The 4,406-nt window shown below is 36.4% G+C and overlaps 1 pseudogene; it reads left to right on the top strand.

Annotated features, from left to right (window-relative positions):
- Positions 1–2,520: 2,520 nt before the first annotated feature.
- On the top strand, positions 2,521–3,292 carry LOC126016364 (transcription initiation factor TFIID subunit 9-like; annotated as a pseudogene).
- Positions 3,293–4,406: the final 1,114 nt, after the last annotated feature.

Raw genomic sequence — 4,406 nt, 5'->3', positions numbered from 1 at the left:
TACTAAAGAGACCTTTAGGAACAATAAAGACCATCTGCCCTGTCAATCTTCAGACTCTGGAGACAACACTACACCTTACAATCCTATGATAAATAAAATTGTCCACCATGGCAATGAGGGTAAATGTTGCCCTTCTTCATTATCTGTATCAAATCAGGAGATGTGGAACTTTTAAAGAGACAGCTTGTTGCAAATGCTGACTATTCATTTTAAAATTAAGTTTTACGGGTAGCAAAGCATTTTTATAGAACAAAGGTGACATCTATTATCCATTTAGGTCTCAAGAGTATATTTTTCATAGGTTGTTAATTAAATAGTTCAGAAGGCAGTTTTTGAAATGTATCAGGTGAATTCTTTATTTATGTATGCCCCAGATTCCCAATATTCGTGTACTTAAATGAGAATTTCATGTCACTGGGTTTTGCAGACTGCAGCAATGCTATTTCTAGATATATCCTAACTTTTCCTTTAAATTTAACACTCTTGGCTTCATGAGGCAACTGACTTTAATATATAATAGAGGACACCTGCTGTTCCAAGCTTCAAGGACACTCTGCGGGCATGAAAATGCACTTGATACCTGTGCCTAGCAAAGAGTATGGAATATGGCATCAGCTCAATAAATATTTGTTGAGTAAGTTAGGAGGAGAATGGGTAGATAGGAGGATGCATGATTTTAATCAGCTGCCAACATGGTCTCTATTCTTCTTAATTGTTTCTAGCTGTGACATTTCTCTCTTTCTGACTCTACTAAATGGCAGAAGGAAAAAAAATCAATGAATATGTTCACAGTAATGATAACTGCTCCTAAGACTCTGGCACAAAATCCTGTTAGGTTATACCAGGTTAATAATATAATTGCTTAATCCTTTGAAACTCCCACCCTCCAATCATTTATAAATGGAAAGATTTTAGGAGCTCTCTGGCTTTGACTGTTCACAGGGAATCAGTTATTTCTCCATTCATTGTCACAGAGTCTGAATTCCCAGGTCTAAGTGTTCTTGTTTTTATTTGTCTCTCTAATCCCAAATAGTTCAATCGTTGACAAAAATACAGCATTTTGCACTAGGACTATGTGCTTTTCCTGATAATATCAGAGCATTAGATCACAGAATAGGAAGGTGACTCAGCAGTAAAGCGCATATCTCACATGCACGAGACCTGGCATCTATACTAAGTATCAGTAAAAAAAAAATTCACCTATTTGACACTCAGGATAAACATTGTCAGAATTATAAATTCAGGGGCATTGGGATTGACCTCAAAAGACATATTGTCCAGGAAGATTGGGCAAAGACTAGGGCAACATCAGCACCACATTTTCCTCGTAGGAGAACAGCAAAGAGGAATTGAGAAAGACATATTAAAAAGATGTTCTAGAAGTTCCACTTAAGGATTTTTATTGGTAAAAAAGTAAAACAAAACAAATCAGTTACCCACACAGGTATTTTTATCCCCATGTATATCACAGTTTTATTTATAATAATCAAGCTTATTTAATAATCAAATAGCCAAATTGCCAGAAATGGAATAATATGTGGAATACTACCCTAGCTAAAATAAATAGAATTAGAATCTTTTTTTTTTTTTTTTTGGTTTTTGGGCCACACCCGGCGCTGCTCAGTGGCTACTCCTGGCTGTCTGCTCAGAAATAGCTCCTGGCAGGCACGGGGGACCATATGGGACACCGGGATTTGAACCAACCACCTTTGCTCCTGGATTGGCTGCTTGCAAGGCAAACACCGCTGTGCTATCTCTCCGGGCCCAAATAAATAGAATCTTGGGGGAGAGAAAGATAGTATAGGGGATGAGACACATACCTTGACTGTGGAACATACATAGCTCAATTAATAGAACCATATGCTCCTCAGAGCATTACAGGGCAAACCATATAGCCACTAAACACTGCAGGCGAGGCCCAGGCAATCCTTGGGACCTTCAACCCCAAATAGTACTGCAGCCTCTGGACCACACATAGAAATGTTGACATGTGTCCTCCAAAATCATTGGTGAAAACCTGAACCTTGTAGAGCACCACGTGGTGCCCCCTCAATTAAATACAATCTTAGAATTTGTGACTTCATGGATAGAACTTGAATGAAATACTTTAACTAGTTTAGAGAAAAAAAATACAGTATTATCTTTATCCAATATCTGCAATGAACCTGATTATGCCAAATTAGTAGTGGCATGAGGGAAAATGGCTGGACAGTGGGCAAATCAAGGAGGTTTTAAGAACATTAACTTTAGAAGAGGGAGGAATGATTGTGCGGGAACAGGGGCTGTGTGGAAAGACTGGGGCATCTGTAGCCCCGGGATGGAGCCCAGGCTCCCAATGCTGCTGGTGGGAGGGGAGTGGAGGTCAGGACCAGCAGCTGAGTCCGTGGCGGCTCTAAGAGGAGGAGAGAAGGTACTCCTTTTGTTGGAAAAACTACACTGGGCAAAGATCTTGCATCAAGATCAGGTCTGAAATACCTTAATGTGAGCGATTTAGCTCGAGAAGTCTGAAAACTGGAAATCATGGAGACTGGCAAGATGGCTTCTCCCAAGAGCCATGCAGAAAGAATCAGAGATGATGGTATAAATCCTGAAGGATATAGGGATTACAGAATATGAGCCGAAAGTTATAAATCAGATGCTGGAGTTTGCCTTCTGATAGGTGACTACAATTTTAGATGATGCAAAAGTCTATTCAAGTCATGCTAAGAAAGCTACTGTTGATGCAGTGATGTGCCATTGGCAATCCAAAGTCAGACTGAAAAGTCTTTTACCTCTCCTCCCATAGAGATTGTTTTATTGGATTGCAAGGCAAAGAAATTAGACCTTTTGCCATTGATCAAGCCATAATCTGGCCCTAGGTAACCACCTGATAGATACTGCTTGACTGTGCAAAACTATAAACTTAAGTCTTTACAAAAAAGGCATCTACTTCTGCAGGAAGGATAAAGTTGCGCAATTAAGTGTTGGTTCAATTACAAGAAGACCAAGTACTCCTACATTTGGCACAACAACCCCACAAACTATGTCTGTTGCATCTAAAGCAGGGGCTCCAATGTCCCTTACAGGGCAAAGGTTTACAGTGCAGATGCCCACCTCACAGAACCCAGCTGTAAAAGCATCAATTCCTACAGCATCAACAGTTCAGAATGTCCTTATTAATTCATCACTAATAGGATCCAAAAACATCCTTATTACCACAAATATGGTGTCATCACAAAATACTGCCAGTGAAACATCAAATGCATTGAAAAGGAAATGTGATGATGATGACGATAACAATGATAATTTGTAATCTAGCTTTGAAACATGTAATGTGTACTTGGCTTTGAGTTCATTGTATTGAGATAAGAGAATGCATGCTGATTATTAAATTTTAAGTAAATAAGTTACCATATTTTGACATTTATGTGTTGGATTTTCCTTAAGTTTAAAAATGGGTTTTTTTTTGGCCTTTATAAAATAAAGTCTTCATTTATTAAAAAAAATCATTGTCATTTGTTGAAAGTATGATAACTAGGGTCAACAGTACTGTCTTAAAGATTTGAAGGTTGCTAAATAAACTCAAAATTCTTATGAAAGGAGAAATAAAAAAAGAAAAAAATTGTTAACTATGCATGAAAACTATTGGTAACTAATTTAATTATTGTGATGATTTCTCATTGAACATAAAAACTGAATTCTGTCTGACCTAATGAAATTTTATATTTCAATTAAACTTCCATCAAAAAATACAAAGTATTGCCTAAAATGTATGACTAACAAACATAACTTTTTTACAAATCATATATGCATTCAAAAGCATATATTTTCTTCCTTTCAATCTATAGCTATGATATGTATAAGAATATGCAAGTTATAAAATGTTTTTTGGGTAATAAAGAATATAGACATTTTTACTTACTATTTAATGTCATTCTGCAATACTTTTTATTACTCTTTACTCAAACAAAAAAAAAGCAAAAATATTCCCTCAATAAGTAGTCACTTTAAAAATAATAGAGACACTCTCAAATATTCAAAGAGTTGTAATAATTTTTAGCACTAATGCATCTAAATTTGTGAACTCACAAAGCAGAAGACACTATATGAGGGCATACAGCTGACTTTGCATGTGACTGACCCCATGTGGTCCCCTGGGCCTCTCCAGGAATGATTCCAGAATACAGTGCCAAGAATAAGCTCTGAGCACCAATGGGTATAGTTTAAGAAACAGAATAAAAATTAACCAGAAAATTTAGTCTTCATTTATGGGAAAAGAATAATAGAAAAATTCCCCCTCTGATAGAGTCAGCATTGAGAAATAAAAATGTTCTAAATTATGCAAATAGTAAAAATTAGAAACATCTATTTCGTTCCACTATATTTTTGTATAAAAAAAACACATTTTTATAAGATAAGTCAGGAGA

This window comes from Suncus etruscus, chromosome 8 (genome assembly GCF_024139225.1).
Source record: "Suncus etruscus isolate mSunEtr1 chromosome 8, mSunEtr1.pri.cur, whole genome shotgun sequence".
NCBI classification, from domain to species: Eukaryota; Metazoa; Chordata; class Mammalia; order Eulipotyphla; family Soricidae; genus Suncus; species Suncus etruscus.
Note: the sequence above shows the minus strand (reverse complement) of the source record. Positions and strands in the feature narration are given on the sequence as shown.